Source organism: Leptinotarsa decemlineata, unplaced genomic scaffold, assembly GCF_025532065.1.
Source record: "Leptinotarsa decemlineata unplaced genomic scaffold, Ldec_3_MD MMD2_tig00026317_RagTag_RagTag, whole genome shotgun sequence".
NCBI lineage: Eukaryota > Metazoa > Arthropoda > Insecta > Coleoptera > Chrysomelidae > Leptinotarsa > Leptinotarsa decemlineata.
Window position 1 is genome coordinate 2834355 of NW_027412686.1, and position 22695 is coordinate 2857049.

The 22695-nt window shown below is 35.8% G+C and overlaps 1 long non-coding RNA gene across 1 annotated transcript in view; it reads right to left on the reverse strand.

Annotated features, from left to right (window-relative positions):
* Nucleotides 1–19246, reverse strand: part of LOC141485372 (uncharacterized) — a 288974-nt gene extending 269728 nt beyond the window's left edge. The window contains exon 1 of the long non-coding RNA XR_012467160.1: nt 18899–19246. This is a non-coding gene — a long non-coding RNA (uncharacterized lncRNA). The remainder of the gene's footprint in view (nt 1–18898) is intronic.
* Nucleotides 19247–22695: the final 3449 nt, after the last annotated feature.

Here is a 22695-nt window from a genome sequence, read left to right on the forward strand (position 1 = left end):
CAAAATCATCTACTGTATGGCTTCAGATTTGTAATCAATAATGTTTCGAAAAGAAAAACGTAGTGTGATATTTTGAATTATTACATCATTTTTAAGCGTGCGGAAGTTCATGTAGGGCATGCATATGTGTGAGAAATATCAGTCTGTTCTCCTGTAAAATGTCAAGTGTTGACACTACATGTCTACAAATCTCCGTCTAGCATGACATTGACGGAGAAGTCAATGTCAAATTTTAGTCATCATTTTTGAAACATGAATGTATATATGACACGTCACATTTTACAAAAGATATTTTATCTTATAGCACTTATATCAATAACAGCACATGTTACACAAAAATATTATTTTCATTCTCTATCAGGAAGTAAAAACAACTTGTTACAAAAAAGTCTTTGACTTTTTTCTTGAATATGAGAAAATTTCTTTCATTATGGTTCATTTTTTCCTGATGGAAATCGTTTCTCCGTCTCGTTTAATGACAGTAAATTTCCTCATTTCTTGTTAGCGAATGGGAATATACATGAACGTAGCTTAATATTTTGTAAAGATAAATGCATGGTAATGTGAAAAAATTTGTGTCTTGGAATGTTTTCTTACAAGATTCTCTGTATTTGAGATCAAAAATTAGTCTAATGAAGCGTTTTTGCCTTATAAAGATTCTATTTATTTCTGATGAGTGTCCCCAAATGGTAATATTTATATTAAGCTTAGAATACACTAGACCATAGTATATATCCAAGAGATTATGTCTCAAAAAATTTAATTTCATTGTTAGGAAGGCAAAATACGTTTTTCAGAGAAGTGCACAAGTATTCGATGTGATTATTGAAAGACAATTCAGTTTCGAAACCTAGATTTATTTGGAAAGGGCGCTGATACTCACTTGAGAACTGGATAAATGTTGTTTTATTTCCATTATTTATTAAATGATTGTTTCTACACCAACATTCGAATTCATTGATTACTAGTTTCGTTTCATTTTCAATTTCATTCAGATCTGGGGACGTCACAATGTTGTGTCATCGGCATACATGAAAACTCGACCCTCGAGAAAATCCTAGTATTTAGTTTCAAGGTTAAACCAAACTTCACCATCAGATTTGCCAATGTGTGGAAAAAAAGAGACCAAAGTGAGGCGATACCCACGTTTCAGTTGAAGTTACGTCAATATCATCCACTATTTTGGTTCAAATTGTAATGTAATCATATTTCAAGAAAAAATATAGTGTAGCATTTTGAATCATCATTAAGTATGCAGTACCTAGTTCATATTAGACATGCATATGCGTGAGAAATGTCAGTCTGTTCTCCTGTAAAATGTTATGTGTTGAGTCTACGCATCTGTTTTGGGGCAGATAATAACCTTGCATTTATTTCAAAGTCAAACCAAACTTGCCGGGTAAATCTGGCAATGACAGATGAATGAATTTATTTTCGATCAAAGTGATGGCACATCCTACTTTTCAGTTATATTTACGCTGATGTCATATGCTGTGAAGGTCGAAACGGAATGCAAAAGCTACGTGCAATATCAAAATCGACAAGTTTTTGTCATACGGGACCAAGAAATACAGGCACAAACTATAGAAAATCGGCTCATCAGAGCAGTTGTTTCTTTCGACAATTTTTAAATTCTAACCAAACCTCAAGATTTTTCCAAATCCTACTATATTTATTTCTTTTCCGAATATGTATTCTGTAATTCAATTTCACTCTCTTCAGTGTTTTCCGTACATAAAAGAGACCTAAATAATAACCGTTCTTTTATTCGTCATCATGAATATAACATTGCACAAGATTCAGATCTTGAATTCCATTGGATAGTTACAAGCAACAAGAATTCACTCTCTGAACTCTCATTTCTTATCACTTGTGCTTTATTGGTTTGTTTCATGTTGAATCATTTGAATACATGCAATGAACTCTTCTCATTACTTATCTCTATATATTTTATAACCTTTAACTTTGTAGTTCGACGCGGGCCTCAATAGTTCAATGAGGTTTCAAAGCGAAAATGTGAGATCAAATTTTGCTATAATAGGGAGAATTTCTGTCAATTGTTATATTCATCCAATTCGCCCTAACCATACCTTGGCACAGCTCAAGTTGATAATTTTCAGATTAATACTTCACGAGATTCTTCAATATTATCTATAAAAATGCACGTTATTTAACTCTCTTCACTTCACCTTACTTCGCTACCCAATAGAGATGCCTGACATCACACCTAACCATACCTTGGTACAGCTCAAGTTGATAATTTTCAGATTAATACTTTACGAGATTCTTCAATATTATCTATACAAATGCACGTTATTTAACTCTCTTCAGTTCACCCTACTTCGCTACCCACTAGAGATGCCTGACGTCACAGCCAAGCCCACCTCCCAACTGGATGTCGATACCAACAGGCTGTGATCGTTGCGCTCTCGGAGAGGGCAGACGTTAGCACAGTCCTCGGCCGTCTGCGTGTCACCATCGATAGCGAGGCTAGAGCGATGCGTTACGTCAGTCTTTACTGCATCGATAGAGGTAAGGGCACACCGATGAATACGCATTACTCAGCCGCACGTCGTGGAGTGAACATCTCGCTCTCTTACCGTTGAACGGTTGCTGCTGCTGTGACGTCACACCACTACTAACTTGGCGAGCTCACGCCGATGGAACATTCATTACATGGAGGATCTTCGAAGTATGCAGACGTATGTTTGTACATAGACAAGCACATGATCATGTGACGTATGTAGAGGTCATTTCAATGTTATTGTGATCCGGGACAGACTAAAATCTCAAGGTCAACCCCAAGGTTATGCGACTTTGAACATTGTTCGAAATAGCTGTGAAAATATGAAGTGTGAATGAAAGTCATTCAAAGTCAAATCTAAAACACTACCTCAAAGTCGCCTTATCCTTATTACCTTGTGACGTACGTTAAGGGTGTGACGTAGATCAAGGTCGAAGCCAACTCGATGCGTCGAACACAGGCGCTGCCCCCCCCTCCCCACCACCACCACCACAACCAATTCCAACTCGATGTGTTGACAGAAGGCGATACAAGCAAACAGTGGTCGTTGAAACTTTACGGAGTGCAGACGTGTACGCTCTCTGTCACGATGGATACCGTCCAAACTGGTGAAGAAGGACCGCTCATCAGTCGATGGATCTTCGTGGTATTCAGACGTATGTTTATTCTGTACAAACAGGTACAGAGTACACATGAAGGACAATATCAAACCCTGACTTTACAATGTATGCAATCTAGTTTCCTTATCTCAAAGTTGAATTCCATGTTCAAGGTCATGAACATAAATGAAAAATGTAAACCCTGTACCGTGCATTCCCACACACCAACCAAATGTAATCACGTCACTATGTCACACACACATACACACACAAAATTTCATATGAAAAAAAAAATTCTGAACGATCCCTGCACCAGACACTTCAAGGTCACATCGCCTTGATGTTACTAAACAACAACAAAAAAGCAATTAATACGTCATAGTGGTGGGGGGAGGCCCAGAACCGAAAAAAAAAATTCTGAACGATCCATACACCAGACACTTCAAGGTCACATCGCCTTGACTTCACTAAACAACAACCAAAAAAAAGCAATTAATACGTCATAGTGGTGGGGGGAGGCCGAGAATCAGCTGTAAACAACTACTACTGTTTTATAAGGTTAATGCAAGACTCTCACCCCTCTCATTCCTTAGGTCTTCTGGGGCCAGTTATAGCATCGTCCATAGATATTCTAATAAGTCCGCTCACTCTCAGCAGCGACCCAAATCATCACCCTCCGTCCTCGCACGTCCCTTGCCTGGCCGGTCGGTCGTCAGTGCCCGTCTGACGGGGAAGCCAGTTTAACAGAGTGTCTCCGATTGAACAGTTCGCATCGTTTCGGCCAGTTATACTTAGTGCGTAAAATAAACATTTTATTGGAACTTTTATTCTTGTAGTTATTTGAACATTTTTTATTGTTGTGATGACTTCTCACCGCACCTTTTGCAGTGTGGATTCTTGTGATAGTTTACGTGAAAATATTTCATTTTTTCGATTCCCCAAAGATGCCACAAGGTAATAAATTCATCAAATACATAGTGTCAGTTATAGGTCAGAAATGTTTCGGTAGTAATGTGATTTAGATACTATTTATAACTAATGTTCAAACTATATTTCGCAGGTGTCAGCAGTGGAAAAAAGCATTTGGTTTTGTTGGAGACCACAAATATGCTAACTTAACACCTGAGCAAGCCTACATTAGAATACGAGTTTGTAGAAAACATTTTGACGGTGAATCCTTCACTTCCTCTGGAAAACATTTACTTACCACTGCTGTGCCCTTGAAGTTTCCAACAAAATTGGACGGTAAGAAATTTTCCACTTCACAAGCATGGAATATTTTTTTGAATGAGTTATTTTCAGGTAATGATCAAAACAATGACAATCCAGGTCCCTCAGCGTATTAGCTCCTTCAAAATTAGATGCGTGTACACAAACAGATACATGTCAGGAAGTTGAACAAGGTAAATGCCAAAGATCTATGATGATGAACATAATCACTCATTCATATTACAAATGTTTTTTAGAATTAATTCCCAACAGAGAAACTGATTATGTACTACAATCAGTCCAAAGTGGGTTATCTCAAGAATTCGTGGAAGGTAAAAATACAATTTTTTGGCTTTCTTCTTCTCCAAATCAAAAAAATAGACATAACAACTTCCATGAAAGAAGTAAAATCAAAAAAAAATTACAAACACTCTCTGTTGATAGGTTCGTGTATATCATTCAAAGACGTTTGAATCATTAACAAAAGGGAATAAAGAGTCCATCTATTTTTTTGATTTGGAGAAGAAGAAAACCAAAAAATTGTTCCTCAAACTTCATTCTCTCCACAAAAAGACCTAATTCCCCAGTAAAAATACACTAATTGGTACTTGAATCTAACTTGAAATTCTTTCTATTTATTCCTCGAATCACTTCTAATATGTGCTAATTTCTTTATAGATGTATCGTGTCAAACTTCTTCCGAATTATCTGATAGCAGTCCCAGAAAGCAAGGACTCAGGAGAAGAATTAAGGAGCTGCAAAGCGAGCTCAAATCTTCGAAAAGGCGCAAAATGGTCACACGAGAAGATGTTGAACAATTTTTGGACGAGCAGTACCCACAGGAGGCCACTATGTTGATGAAAAATCAACTGACATTACTCGACAAAAATCCCAAAGGAGCCAGGTACTCTAAAGAAGTCAAGCATTTTGCTTTGAGCTTATTTTTATTAGGACCAAAAGCATACAAGTTATGAGATTGCCATCTCCCTCTACTCTGAGAAAGCTGACTGAACATTGGAAAATTACCCCAGGATTCAATGAATTCATTTTTAAAATTTTGGAATTAAGAGTACCTTTGATGTCAGGTAAAGCTAAGGATTGTATTTTATGCATTGACGAAATGTCAATCAAATCAAATTTATTTTATAATGTTTCAAGAGACGTCGTCGTTTCGACTTTTATAAAGTCATCCTCAGGGCACTACAAAGTTGCAGTGAATCAGATGTAAATACACACATACAGGTGAAAAATTATTAAAATTTGCGACTAGAATCACTTCTGCGAATGAGAGGTCAATATTGAGTAAATTTGGTACAATTCAATTGACAGTAAAAATGTAATGTAGAGGACAAAGGAGGTCAATTGAATTGTACCAAATTAATGTACTCAATATTGACCTCTCATTCGCAGAAGTGATTCTTGTCGCAAATTTCAATATTTTTTTACCTTGTGTGTATTTATATCTGATTTACTGTAACTTTGTAGTGCCCTGAAGATGACTTTATAAAAGTCGAAACGTCGGCAACGAAATAATAGTAGTTTCAGCTATTCGACCTAACTCCAACCAACCCCCAGCTAAATATTTGAAATGTGTCTAAATATATATGCCAAAATACTGAATAGATTATAATTATACTATTAGGGTATACTCAAGAAAACAACAAATCACCATTTGATTAGGTAATATGTAAATAAAGATTATTCATCTTCATTTTCTCTTTATTGTGGAGAATTACAATAACTCTTGTGAGAAGATAGGATGAGAAAAATAACTAGCTAGATGTACTGCAGACAAGACACGATTTAATTCTAACTGTACTCTTACAAGGTTTGAAACGTAATGAATGAATTTTTCACAAATGCAATGTTTCACATGGGTAGGTATTTTAGAGAAGGGGTTTCAGATTGGTCTGTGGAGGGATAAACGAAGGTTTGGAATAACATAGGCAGGAGAGATCATAATAGCGGGTAATTCCCAAGATAAGGGATACAAGGAATAATTGAGGAATTAAAAATGTACGGGTTGCTTGAGAAAAGATATTCGGGAAAATTGAATTTTAGGAGCATAAGTGGATTAGAAAGATCCGTAAATTTGAGACAATTGGAAAACCCCGATTATGAATTATGAAAAATTAAATAACTCAAACAAAATTAGTTAACAATAAATAAAATAAAAATAATGCCAGGAAACAGTCTCTTTTGTTGTACAAATTTTAGAGCTGGCAACTCTAGGCTAAATAACGATGAATAACGATGAGATTGGAACCTTTGGTGTGAAAGTTGAATAACTTTTTTCGAGATCAATTGCCCTAACACCGAACTGACTGCACTCGACGCGCATTTCGCCAACAAAGTTAGCATCCTCAGGAGAAGAAAATTGAATTTGAAAATCTCCCGATCGGCCCAACCGATGCGAGTGTTAAAAACTCACAGGAACTCATAGAGAAAATAAAAGATATTAAATTGGGAGAAGGCATATTATTGGTATCGTTCGATGTGAGTTCCTTATTTTCAAGCGTCCCAATATCACAAGCTCTAGAGTGTTTGAGGGATCTTCTGAAATCGAACAACTTAGCAAATGAAGCTGTTGAAGAATACTCACCAAGCTTTGCATGGATCAGAATTGTTTTCAATATAATGGCTCATATTATGAACAGCGTGAAGGAACGGCTATGGGTAACCCATTGTCTTCATTTATAGCGAACCTATTCATGGGTAGGTTTATGACGGAAGTTGGGAAAGAACTCAGTTACTTCCCTAGGGCCTGGATCAGGTATGTTGATGACATATTCGCTGTAGTGTATACAAGGATAACCAGAATTGAGATTGTCCTTTCAGAACTGAACAACAGGTGTAAGAGTATAAAATTCACATATGAAGTAGAAAAAGAACGAAAGTTGCCGTTTTTAGATGTATTGGTCATAAGGAACGAACAGAACGGAATAGAATTTGACATTTACAGGAAAGACACGGGCACTTTCAGATACATTCCCAATGACTCGAATCATTGTCCACAACACAAAATGGCGGCACTGCAATTTCTGGTTAATAACTTTTCCTTTAAAGAAGGATAAGTACGACAATGAAGAGAGAGTGATTCGGTATGTAGCTGAAGCAAACGGTTTTAACCCAGATATAGTTGACAAGATAATTAGAAAATGTAAGTTTAGGGAAACACTTCGTAAATCTTCGATTTTTCAAAAAGAGGAGAGTAATAAAAGTTTATAGTAATCCCATATGAACCCCAATACACGAGAGGGCTTCAACAGATATTCGATAAAGTAAATATGAAAGTTGCATATAAAACTTCTTATAAATTGCAACAGCTTCTTGGTAATCCAAAAGATTGACTAGAAAACACAGAAAGGTCGGGGATTAACGAAATCAGTTGTCAAGATTGCAACAGCAAATACATCGGCCAGAGCCGACGAGTGATTAAAACCCGCTTCAAGGAACATTGTGCACACATAACATACGGAAGGATAGAAAAATCCAGTGTCGCCCAACATGCTCTAGAAAAGGACCACAGAATTGGTGAAAACAATCTGAAACTGATTAAGCATGTGCATGACACCAGGCTACTCGATGTATGTGAGAGTCTAGAAATAGCAAAATGTAAGAACAGCATGAATGGCGATAAGGGACCCATCCCGTTGAGCCTGCTTTTCAATCTTCTGTTAGGAAGAGAATAATTACTAAGAACTTGCAGGTAGTTAATTACCGAGAAATTCCATATTGGACTTCAGGTATACAACCTCAGGTACCGCGCGTCGAGTGCAAAAATATCAGTTTGGTGTTAGGGAAATTGATTTCGAAAAAAGTTATTCATCTAGGCTAAATACTAAAAAATTAAGATTCACTTGAAAAATATAATAATTTCGATAGTGAGATTTCGAAACCGAACATAGAAGTACACTGGAAAAGGAAAGCTCTTTGAAACATTATGAACCTTCGACAACGCTTGTGTATCAGAATATTAGTTAATAAATTATTTGTTCATTTGTAGAAAACAATTGATAATAGTGGATTCTCTATCGATTTAGCTTTGTTAATTCAGATTATTGAAGGTTGGATAAAAAAAACAGCAAGAAACCGTATCATTATTTGAGAGTGTACCAATGCCAGTTCACATTAAATGAAGAAAAAAAATTTTCCAATTCATTGATACCGGATTAACTTTCGAACAATAATTGTAGTAACATATGCAGAATATGTTTCCAACGTTCAGAATTTTGCACCAATACTGTAAATGCGACACATAGTCATTTAGTTTCCAATATGAGAATATGTCCTTGAATTATTACTGAAGGTTTATTCAATCACGAATATTGTAAAATGTAATCTAAACTCGAAAGTGTTAATTGGCAAATTCAATTATTTCCGAATTGAATAGCTCATACCACACTGATTCAATTTTATCCATAGATGATGTGTGGATGAAAAAAACACGTTACAGGTCTGAAGTGAGTATCCAGTATGTTCACTATTTTTATATACCTATAGTGAGCGGCTGAATTATAAAACAAATCCGTTATTTCACAGGCAACTTACTTTTGACAAAAATCCATTGTGACGTCATCAGTGACTTTCTTGAATTGGAATTTAGGTCTTGTGATACTTAATCTGAAGGATCTTTTACTATTGAACCAGTGATGATCATCAAATCGATGTCTTCGTATTGGGTGACAATAAATATTTTTTCAATGAGGAAATAACTCTCTATCTAATAGAATGATATATCTATCTACCAGTCTTTGAACAACATTAAGAAAAACTTCTTGAACTTCTCTGTTAATTTTGACCCTGAGTCGAATCGACAGCTCCTTTGAATTTTACATTCCACACCTACATTGAGTATAACAACAGGGTTAGGTCCAAAGTGATTGGGTCTATTGGAACTCCACCACTACCCGTGAGGGTTTATTGTGGCTCACACCTATTCACATTCAACCAAATAAACCCAGCTTCTCAACGAAGCCGATCAGTTTGTATGATGAGTGGTCTTTCAGGTCAGATGGTGAGAGTACGGCTCTGCCGAACTCTAAAAACCTGATTCAGTCCCCAGCAGGGCTCCGCTGTTTCATCATTTTCCAAACAGAGGTGACAACCACTGTCTTCAGAAAGTCCGAGTCTCAGCATATGATGATTCAAATGACAGTGACATGTAAGAAGGACTGTTAGACATCGTAGTTCATCCCTTCTGTAGTTCAACAACTGTTTGGTATCAAGCTTCGAAGGGTGAATGAACGCCCTGTAGTGAGTCAATCCTGGAAGATTCTGCCAGAAGTCCATAAATCTTCTTGCCATCTAGGTGTTCAGTCTTTGTTTGGCAAGGGAATCAGCAGCATCACTGCCTTCCAGGCCAGTATGGCCAGGAATACATACCAGAGACAATCTGTTAAGTTTTTCTTTCGAAGAGGATCATTTTCGGCAATTTGCTACTAATTTAGACATTGCTCGGTAGGAGCCAAAAGCTTCCAACGCCGCTTGACTGTCCAAGAATATTTTTATTGACTCATGTATGAGGTTGGATTCTTCCAATCTCTCCACATACAATTCAATGGCGGAATTTTCCGCTGTCCTGGGTCTGCAACTGAAAACACCTGTACAAGAACCGGAAGGTGTTTTAGATCCATCTGTGAACCAGTTGGAGGCATTAAGTCAGAGGTAATTTCCAGAATGCTGTGACTTCCAGTGTCAACCAACAGTTTGTTGCACTCTGCATTAAACTGATTTGTGCAATGCAATCGGCAATGTGCACAATTCTATATGCAATCCATTCAGCCTCTTCCTCCAAAAAAATATGGAGAGGGGGTAGATCTAGAAGGATCTCCATGACCGCTGACGGTGTGGTATTGATGGCACCACTGATAGCCAGACAAGCTTGTCTCTGTAAGCCAGAGAGCTTCGCCTGGGCATTTTTCTGTAAAGCTTATGGTCACCAGGCAATTGCATCATAAGTGATCATTGGTCTGACAATCATCACATGAATAAAATGGAATTGTTAGGGACCTAAACCCCAAGTTCTACCACAAATCCTTCAACATCTCCATAGGGACAGTCTGTCTTTGTATAAAACTTTTCCAAGTGAGCGTTCCAGGTGAGTTTTCTATCAAGAACAATTTCAAGATATTTCACCTCCGTTCCAAATGAAATTATCTCACCATTGAGAAAAAGTTAAGGTAAGATCGTCCACTTTTCTCCTCCTGGTGAAGGAGATTATCACAGTTTCGCTGGAGTTGACAGACATCTGCTCCCTTAGGCACCAACTGTGAACATGGTCCATCGTGCTATTATTCCTGACGTGGACCCTGCCGAGATGACAAGGTCATCTGCATAATCTTGCAGATCTACTTTTCTTCTGTCGAGGGCATCAAGCACACTATCCACGCTTCGAAGAGTCGTAGTTGCAGTTCTGTTTACCAGCATGGCATAGATACAGCCAATTATGGTCGATTCTATACCTTTCCTAGCCAGAAACGATCCTATAGATTTATGTGCATTGTCAAATGCTTCTTCGATATGGAGAATCTCTTTGTTGTCAAGGGATTGGTAGATTTTCTTTACAAGGTTGTTCAATGCTGAATATGTCGATTTGCCGGTTTGATAAGCTTGATTGGTTGATAAGGTTATTCAGAGGGGATGCATATCCACTCAAGTCCTTTCAACAGGAAGGATATAAGGCTGATTGGTCGTACCGATTTAGGATGTGGGTCTTTCCGACTCACTTCAGGTACATATACCTAAAGTGCTGGTGTAAAGTTCCACGCCAGACTAGCTCAATACAATTTTATGAGGATAATTAGAACTATTTCCAGTCCGTTTTGAAGAGCTGGAAGTATACCATCCCCTTCAGGAGATTTGGATGTGATACCAGCACAGCACAAAACAGTACAAAAATATAAAATTAAAAATCATCAATGAATGAAGTATTGAAAAACTTATGCTTATATTTAAAAAATTACCAATGACTCCACTATGCCAAAACCAGTGACGTGATTTCTTCAAAATATACATCTAGAAATCGTCATTCAAAAATAAAAATCGAAAGTAAATAGCTTGCGAAATAGCTTCCATAATTCAGCTGCTCTCTGTGTATCAATATAAATAACAGCATTCCCACCATGCTATGTATGCGTATGATATGTGTTACTGATACACAGGCGGATGTGTAGTGTTCACTGGGTTGACTTTAACTAAAAGGTTTTGAAATGGATATTTTTGTTAAGCATTTGTCATTCCCAACGAATAAAAACTTCACATGTTGTGAGACGTTGTGCGTGAACTAATTAACGAAATTTCTTTTTTCTTATTTCTCCTATTCTTCTGGGATTTTTTACTTTTCATAATCTGAAGAAAGTAAGATTGATAACTATGAATTTCATATACGTCTAGAAAGGACAAACTTCTAACTCAGCCTGATGAAAAAAATATTCTGTTCATCAACAACTTGCCATGTTTTATAGGGTACTTGATAATGATAATGAATCTTCATTTCCCATTGACATCTTTTTACATCTATGAAAATTGTCAATACCAAAATCTAAAATTTTTTCATTGAGTAGTAGATTAAAGAAAAGTATAAAATGAAACCATTACAAGTGTTTTTGGAATGTGAGATATTTGCTTGTTGTTTACCATTATCGTTGAGTTTTCTAAATCATCCTATGTTATTTGGAGCATTATATTGTTGTAAATTATCCCCTGAAATAAAAAACGTTGGCCGTCACTGGTCACAATCGACTGTGACTTGGCCAAGGTTGCGCTCAACTCGACTTGCGCTTTTCGATCGTTCTAGATGTTGCGTCGCTTCGAGAGACTTCCAGAGACTTTCCTATCGGCTCAGAGAGACTTCCACTACAATACATGAACACTACCAACAGGCAGATAGATCGAGTCTAGTTGAATGTGCGGTACGAAGTGAGCTACAATGCGATAAACATTCGCGTTTCAGTCTGAAGATCAGTTAAAGCTCTCGGGTTGTATCAGTGCAGCAGTGAAATAAAGTTGAGTTTAATTGTACAATGTAGTCAATTATTGTCAAACCCCTGGAAAAATGGAACAATATGCAGTATTGCGTGTGGATATCTGATAAACAAGGATAGTTTTGCCTGTCTACCTTGGACCGACATTGAAAATAACAGTATTTCGAAAATAACCCACTACTCAATGCTTTGAACTGTCATTTAAGTCATACTTCATACAGTCCTAATCCCAAAAGGAGAGAATTGGATCTTCCAGGAGAAGAAATTACTAAGAGCATATAACTGTTTTTTCATAGATGGATCAAAAACATTATTCAGGTGAGTCAGTTGTAGAACCAATACAGAGGTATCAAGCTTCACCTATACAAGTGAAAATTCACACCATTGTTTTGTTTGTGTAGATATTAACAGAATGCACAAAAAAATCTATTGGAATATTCTTGGACACCCAAGTACTTGGCTTCAAGTGAGCAAAGTTCAAGTCGGTAGTGTACTGTGAATAAACTCTCTTCGATTGAAATATAACAAATTACTTCTGGTCTTGATTTCTGACCACACAGTCCTGGAATGTAATGAAGCAACTGTGATAGAAATAGTACGTTAGGTGAGACATCGTTAATCCTCAGCTTGCACAAGTTTTCACCTTCGAGGGTGGTAGTACGTAGGGGGCGACAACTGGTTAACAGAAATCCAGATATAATTCCATTTGCAAGGGAGAGCGCTGCAACCTCTCCACTGCAAGAAGAGTTTCAGACTCAGATTGAACAATTCTGAGACATTCATTCATCCTTAGGAGTATGTAACAAATTAACGTTGGAATACATCATGTATGATGAAAATGTCACTGGCCTGCTAACAAGTCACTGTCGTGTCGTTTAAATCATCATATGCAGAGACTGTCGTAGGACAATGCGTGTTTATGTTTAGAAGAAACCGAATTAGCAGATCACACACTTTATGCCTGCTTCGCTGTGGACCGAAGCAGTTTTTCAGGAACTGGCAAAATTCTATTCTTGCCATTCGACGTGATAAATCACTCAGAAAATGACAAATGGCCTTCCTTAATTCATAACGATTCAAAATTATTATGTAGCACATTGATAATGTTTTCGTGACAAAGCGAATATTATTCATGAGAAACCTAGTGAGCTGAGAGACGACTATCTCTTACAAAATATCCAAATTGCTCTGATATTGAGACCACTGCCTTTGGGTCAAATACCTGCATAGTAGTCTCGAGGTCACCACCTTTCACGGATTCAACTCGATGATAATAATTCATTTGTAATCAAAAGTATCACATTTATCATAACAGTTGATATCTTGTAAATTTTCTACCAGAATTAATTGTTACTTTCAAGACGGAAGTGAATTGACTCGATGAATTGATGGCTGAAAATTCATTTGTTTTGTGATTAATTAATCAAAATAATGAACCTCTGCTCCAATTACGACTAATGAATGAAATATTGAATGAGATTGATAACACATTCGACCATGATTTTAATTACACATAACAGATCATTGTTAAGTTCCTCAAATTATATTCATTCAGGCACTTTCATGAGAAGTAGCCATAAGAAAATTTTTGTAGTTGCTGACCACAGTTTTATTGCAGATGATAACTATAATTATTTTTTCACTGTTTTCACCCCTATTATGACTAATTCGAATATTCAAATTTTGAACAATGGTATATTTGAAGCCGATATTGCTAATGATAAAACAACGAAATATATTTTTGTTTAACCATATGATAGAATATGAAACTCTCTATTCCATAATATAACAAACCTGATAATTCCTATTTGGAATGGCATCTTAGGAACCATTTCATTCAAATTTTATATGGAGGCACTATGATGTCATCTAAAGAAATAACGTCAAACAACTTGATATAGGGAGAAGCAAAAAAACAGAGTTGGACTACTTCAATGGAATGAATAAAACACTTTAGTCTAATTACCACTAGTTAATTTTATTTATACGACCTGTTTCGGGTTTTTCCCCATCATCAAGTATAAAACTGAAATGTGAAGTTTGAAAACTCGGTTATATTGGGCGTTTTCAGATAAGATGGGAGGACAGGTAGTTGAACGAAAGGTAGGTGAACGAACCAGGGTGCCAAATTTAAAATTCAACACTGAAGATGATAGGGTTGTTAAACTCATAAATTCAAAAGTGGAGACCTACACCGTTTTAAGAGCGCCTTGAGGAGTTTCCTGTAGTGTTCGTGTTTTGTCCTTCAAAAAATAGTCCTGACTAATTTCTGTTTGCAAACGACTGGAATAAATTTTATGAACAATGATGTTTGTCAGCAAAACTTGTTAATGCAGTCAAAAACTATCTTTTGTAGATCCCTCAACGTATGCAATACTGTATAGATCATAGTGGATAATATTTTGTAAAACAATAAAGTCATTAAAAAAAATACTATTCCTGTTACATTTCAGATACTTGTGATGCACTGTTTGCCACCTTTGGTGTAGTAGGTAATGAATATTACTGGACTTCTATCCCAACACCAAACCGTTTTTAACACCTCGACATGTGTTCAATCACCGAGTGATCATCTTCAAGATGATCTTGATTTTGAAGATGATCATTTGATGATTGATTGATCATATTCAAGATCAAGTTCAGTCTGAAGATGATCACATGGTGATTGAAACATAACGTTAAAAATAACGGTTTGGTGTTGGGATAGATTTTCAGTAACATACATTTCAGGTACGTAGCCCAGCGAAAGCTTTTCTTAAGGCATACATCTATTGTTGAGGAATTTGTTCGAAAAATTTCAGGTTTCTTTTGCTCTATGGCTCACTAAATAAATTAAATCGTACAGGCAACTGGTAGAAATAATAATACCTGAATGTAGGGTAAAGAAAATACTTTTGTCTAATTACCACTACGATTTTTATTTGTTACGACCGGTGTCGGTTCATTAAATCATTTTCAAGTAAATTTTATTGAATCATTTTCGAATAAACTTTATTCGAAAATGATTCAATAAATCGAAACCGAAATCAAAATCGTAGTAGATATTAGAAAAGAAGTTATTTTCTTATATTCAATGTTCATTTCTTCAAAATAAATAGGTCATGAATCGAAAACGTCAGTATCCGAATTATTTAATAACATGAAATTAATATTGATAGGTGAGTACGTCAAGAATGTTAGTATTATTTGTTTATGAAACATTCCGAGATGAAATCCTTCTCATAGGTGCGACATCTAATAAAATTATTCACTGCAGAAATGCCATAGGTATTGGGTAACAACTGAGTAACATATTATGAAATAAATAATGATTATTCCAAGGTCATGTGCAAGAAATAACAGTTATTTGAGAAATATCGCAATCGGTATGTGCGATAATAAAGCAGAAAGATTTCAGTACGTATTGATAGAAATTATGCATAACAGTAAATGAGAATGTATTTGTAGTTGTTATGATGTTCACTTCTCAATAACGAACTCAAGGATCAATCTTCAAGAAAGAAAATGATGATTTTTCTCACACTATTTGAAGCAATATCAGAAAATGAAATTTTGTGAAGTATTACCAATCAACAGGGTACATCCTAGAGTTTTGAATACTCAGCTGAATATAATAGAATTGGTAATGATTTGGTCAATATCGGGCAGATATGTTTTGACGTAAATAAATTAAATAAATGAGTAATCTCATTACGACAGTGGGGCCACATATTCCTATTATTTATTGAAGACGAAATTTTAGATTGAAGTAGAAATTTCCAGTTTCAAAGTTGGAACTTCCAAGAAAGAAATAATGAAAATATGTGCCCCTTCCGTAGCTCATAATGATATATTAATAACAATAATAATGATGAAGGATCATATTCTTTGAAAGACATTTTTTTGTGGAGGACTCACTACTCCCTACTGTTATTTTGGTATATAACCTTTTACAATCTGACATTTTTTGCTATCGTTTAGTTGGGATTCCGGATTTTACGTCGCAAAGAAGTTGAACTTTTTCACTCGGAGATGACTTCATGTGAATTCTGTACTTCGAGTTTGAATAGCAAAACCCTTGGTTTGAAATGTACAGGACTCAGAGTCGATAAAGGATAACTTTCAAAATATGTTTTTTAGTTAACCAGTTCCCTCATACGAATGACAACTATCAAAAGTCGAAACTTGTGCGAGCTAAGGAATGAGGTCTTATCTTTTAACGTGTGATTCCTAGCAGGAGTTGGACGATAGGAAGTGAAAATTGATCGTCCAGCGCACGAAATCGTATTGGACCCTTTCAATTTCTGTTGCAATCAAATAACTGCTTTTGAAGCCGCTCTGAATAAAATGAACGAAAAGATAACATCTTTGGAGAACGCGAAATGGGAGACTGTATATGATCAGAAGTTTCTCAACTAAATATCTGTCAAAGTTATTTCTTGGAGCAGCAGGCTCGTGAAATCAATTAGAAATTCAGAGTTTTCCATATAAGTACAACGAAAATATATTAGTAATCTTAAAAAAAGATTGGAGATCATATACAATGTCCGAAAGTTGATTCGAGTTTCACCCAATCTCTCCTCAGAAAAGTCTAAGTCCATTGTGTTAAAAATGCTAACAAAACATAAGAGAGACTCAATTATGCCGGCATTCAAAAACTTGTTTATTAACAAACACCTCGCCTGCAAGATCAAACTTTTGTTAAATCGCACTAGAAGTAGCAAGAATGAACATTTGGGTGAGAAATGGAAACATATTCGTGAGAAAAGACGATACCTCGAAGGCGATCAGCATTTGAAACGATATCGAAATCTCCAACCTACAGTGATTTTGGTCTCTTTTGTATCTTTAAATATAATATATGTTAAAGGTAAATATTCGTTTTGAGGGCACCCGGCGATTTTGAAAATGCTTTCAATGTACTTACGTATTTTGATGCTTAGATTACGAATACGAAAGAAAAAACCGGCGCTCTCCCTTGATTACAAAGTTACGGCCCTTCAAAGTTCTAAACAGGACAACAACTTCTCAGCCTTCTTTTTCATAAGATAAACTATTCAAAAACACAAGCATTCATCCACTAGGTCACTTTTACACCTTATTCCGCCTTAATTGACACTTTTCAATTCAACAATCAATATTTTACTTATAAAAAAATAATTTAAAAATGAATGCTTCTTCTGGTGACATTCTTATATTTCTAGGTTAGTTATTAGTGACATTTCAGAAAAAAGTGGTTGATATTTGCCGCCGCTCACTATTTCAAATTCGTAATACTACACCACCAAAAACCAATTTACGATCCAAAGAACGAAGGCAAAAACATTTGAATTACTTTAGGAATATTCACAGCATCAGTCGTACCAACTATGCCATTAACCTTAAAAACATAAAATACAGAGATATATAACCAAAAAGCAACTCCGTACATTTTACATTTTTATTGGAAAAATGTTGATTGTTGAAGTGAAAAGTGTCAAGGAAGGAGGAAAAAGGTGTAAAGGTTACCTAGTGAATAAATGCTTGGGTAAATTTTCGTTATGTGGACATCCGGCGATTTTGAAAAAATTTTTGACTGTACTTACGTATTTTGATGCGTAGATTACGAATCCGAAAGAAAAATGCGGCGCTCTCCCTTATTTAAAAAGTTACGGCCCTTCAAAGTTCAGAAAAGGGCAACTTTTCAGCCTTCTTTTTCACTAAATAAACTATTTAAAAACACATGCATTCATTCACTAGGTCACTTTTACACCTTATTCGTCCTTCTTTAACACTTTTCATTTCAATAATCAACATTTTTCTTATATAAATATTAAAAAATGTACGGAGCTGCTTTTTGGTTACATATCACTGTATTTTACGTTTTTAAGGTTAATGATATGGTTGGTACGACTGATGCAGTCCATATTCCTGAAGTAATTCAAATGTTTTTTACCTTTATTCTTTAGATCGTAAATTGGTTTTTGGTGGTGTATTACGAATTTGAAATAGTAGGCGACGGCAAATACCAACCGCTTTTTTCTGAAATGTCACTAGTAACTAACCTAAATATAGAATAATGTCACCAGGAGAAGCATTCGTTTTTAAATTAAGTTTTTTATAAGAAAAATGTTGATTATTGAAGTGAAAAGTGTTAAAGAAGGAGGAATAAGGTGTAAAGGTGACCTAGTGAATAAATGCTTGTGTTTTTGAATAGTTTATTTAGTGAAAAAGAAGGCTGAAAAGTTGCCTTTTTCTGAACTTTGAAGGGCCGTAACTTTTCAAATAAGGGAGAGCGCCGCTTTTTTCTTTCGGATTCGTAATCTACGCATCAAAATACGTAAGTACAGTCAGAAATTTTTTCAAAATCGCCGGGTGTCCACATAACGAAAATTTACCAATGCTTGTGTTTTTAAATAGTTCATCTTGTAAAGAAGAAGGCTGAAAAGTGGCCCTTTTCTGAACTTTGAAGGGCCGTTACTTCGTAAATAAGGGAGAGCGCCGCTTTTTTGTTTCGGATTCGTGATCTACGCATCAAAATACGTAAGTACACTCAAACATTTTTTCAAAATCGCCGGGAGCCCTCAAAATGAATATTTACCGAAAATTACCTAGGGACTCACCGAAATTTTCAGTCTTGTCTCGATGATATGTGGTCTCCAAACTATGATGTTATTCAAACTATCCGGTAATTCGAATCATGCACTATAACTAGCACACTACACTCAGCAAGTCTAAGTAAATCACTAATCAACAAGTAGTAGATGCAATAACAGTGAGATGAAGCCTTATATATCAATTGATGAGCAATCTCTTTTCAAATCCGGCGACGCACTCGAAATAGTGAGTAAGTCCTTGGTATCTCCGTAAAACCCTTCAACTGTCTTCATGAAATCATAAACAAAAAAGTAAACAAAAACTCACATATGTAAATCAGAATTTGAAATGAAAATGAGTGCATTAGCATAAAAAGGGACTGAATCAACTTATTATACTAAAAAGAATAGAAATAAATGAATGTATTGAAATGTTACTAGGATTTAATGAATACACAGCAAGTGATATTCAGGTTTTGGAAACGGAAAAATATTGTTTTCTGAAATGTCGACCACTAAAGAATGCTAAGTATGAATATTTTAATTTTTTTCATTGATTCTTTCAATTTGTTGTCAGAATTTATGAATAAGACAAGTTTCTGACTTGGACTCTTCAGTGATTTATATTACGCAGTTACTTTCCGAAGTGAACTTTTCACTTTACCTCTATTGATTCTCTATTGATTAAGTTTTATTCATTTTTAAAATTGTGTAAAGTTAGGTTAGGTTAGGCTGTTTCTTTTATCATGTGGTAATATTGCTATATTCTAAACCGTAATAGATACGGGGACGATTAAATGGGAAAAAAGGTAACTGTCATCGCAAACAATAGAATGGTCGAAGAAAATTTTTGGGGACTCTCGCACTACTCGAGTTATACGGGGAAAATAAAAAATGCTGTTTTTGGTTTTTTTCGAATGGAATTGTTATTTCGGAGAATATAAAAAAATGGAAAATGCAAATGTTATTGTAGTTGAAGTGTAATATGACGTGTCAACATGGCCACCATCAACAGGTATTGATAAAGCGATACATTCACAATCCAAGAGATTATCACATTTGATATTTTCATAGCGTTTCATTTGAAATAACCACCATCATCAGTGACAACAATCAAACAGAAAAACAATCATGAACTTTTGCGAAAAATTAAACCAATACGGAAAATCAAAGCTACATGGCAATCTACATTAAATGCTCGAATTGACGACCTCTTTATCGAATACACATAAGTTGTCGGTCCAGACAATTCCTGTGGAAATTTTCTAGCATAATGGGTGTAATACTAATACATGCATCTCTCATTTTTTGTTCGAGAGGGTCGATATCTGTACTTGGTGTTGAAAAAAACTGTATGCTTCTTGTATACCCAGATAAAAAATCTGAAGGAGTAAGATCTGGGGATCGAGCTGGCCAGTTGATTGGTCTATTGTTTCCAATCCATTTTCCTGGGAATATTGCATCTAAATGTTCCCTTACTATTGCTGCATTATGGGGAGGAGCGTCGACCTGTTGAAAATATTGTATTTCATGGTGGATACTCAGTGGCAATTCATCTAAGAAGCCATCGAATCCATTAAAAAGAAAATGAAGATACATTTCACTATTCAAATAATCATCATAAAAGAAAGGGCCAAGGATTTTTGTTCCCACAATTGCCAATCAAACATTTACTTCGAACCGTATTTAAAAAAAAAAGTTGATGGTGGCCATGCTGACATGAAACGTTTTATCGAATATTTATTACACTTACATATTACACTTCGAATACAATAACATTTTTGTTTTCCATTTCTTGATATTCTTCGAAATAACAATTTCATTCGAAAAAAAAAACAAAAAACTGCATTTTTAGTTTGCCCCGTATAACTCGAGAAAAGCGAGAGTCCCCGTAAATTTTTTTCGACCATTGTATTGTTCCAGATGACACTTACCTCTTTTTCCATTTAATCCTCTTGGTATCTGTTACGGTTCAGAATATAGCAATGTTACCATATAATAAAAGAAACGACCTGTATACAAGGGTGGTCTGAAAAGTTTCTGACCTAACAAAGATACAAGACATTTTTTCAGGTTTTTTTTTAACATAGTCTCCTTTAAACTCTACACATTTCTGTCAGCGATGCTCCCATCTCTGTAAGCCGTCCAAATAGTACTTGGCGTTTTTCTCTGTGAAATAATTGTTCACGAAGGTCATTGCCTTTTTTATTTGACGGAAATCTCCGTCCTCCGAGCGCGATTTTTAGATGAAGGAACAAAGAAAGTCGTTTGAGGCGAGATCTGGTGAGTAAGGCGGAGAGTCAAGCAGTTCAAACAGTAATTCGTGGATTTTCGCCCTGGCAACCGCTGAGGTGTGAGACGGTGAGACAGGATTTATTTTCTTCAAATGTGGCCGTTTTTCTGTTCTGCCGTTCTTCCTTCAGTTTGTCAAGTAATAATGCTGATTGGATTGTATTTTTGTTTCGGGCATATAATGGTGTATCCAAGTTTCATCTACAGTAAGTAATCGAAGCCAATACTCAGATTTATTATGCACTAACTGTGCCTACAGAACGTTGGAAATGTTCATGCGAATTCGTTTTTGGTTTGATGTGAGCAAACTCGGCATCCAACGCGCGGACAGCTTTCTTATGCCTAAATGTTGATTTAATGTGTGACAAACACGTTTTTTCGAGATATTCATAATTTTGCTACCTCCGTCACTTTAATTCGGCGGTCGACTAGCACCTTTCAATAAACTTTGGCTATGCTTTTGTCGGTAGTTTCAGTTATTGTACGTCCCGAACGTTCATCGTTTCCCAAACTCTTGCGCCCACGATTAAATTCAGCTGCCCAAAATTTCACTGTGGTTAATGATATGCAGAGTCCCCAAACAAAGAATCCAACTCATCTTCGATCTGCGTCGTCGTATTGCGTTTTCGAAATATTCAATGACAGCTCGATACTCGATTTTGTCCATTTTCATAAAAAACATTAACATTAACTCACTCATACAATTGTTACATAACAACTGCGCGTCAAAAATGGTTGAAACTTTGATGAGTAACTATCAACAGATGAACAACGAAATTCAATAGCTTTTATTTACGAGTGCTGCTATCTTCATGTTGAAGTCGGAAACTTTTCAGACCACCCTCGTACACAAGAAAACAATAGGGAGATGAAGGGTCCTTGTTCACATGTTTATCCTTCCACTCAAACATGATGATTTCAATTGACATCGGAATATGACAATAATTAATCAAAATTATGATTACTTCAATCTAACGAAACCACACATAACTGAATTTCAATAAAGTTTTATGAATTCATTTCTTATTCAACGCAGACCGAATTGTGTAGTGATTGATCTTCATAGAACAACTGTGAGCGCTATACTGATTGGTTGGATGTGACGTGGAAAAGTACGAAGGTGCTGAAGGATCATAGAACACCTACTTTTTATTAAACTATCAAATGGCAGGTATCAAGAGAGTGAAGTATCAATTATCTACAGGGCTATTCAGATTCCGATTCAAGCATGGGAATCTCGTGAATGGTGAGATATAGAGTTCTTGAAATTATGGCAAGTTGTCTAATGTTGGTTATATTGAATGATACCGAAAAAAATCAACTGTAGCTTTTGTTTCGGAGATATAACTAAAATCTCGAAATTATATTCTCAGGAATATTGGAATATACGAAGTCTGTTTAAAAAATAAGATGAATTTTCAGTTTCCTGAAAGAATATCAATTCATTCATTAATTTCTATTCTGTCCTTTCTAGAGTAGTCTCCCTCAGATATAATACACTTTTTCCAATACTCGAAGCAGTTCTGATATGC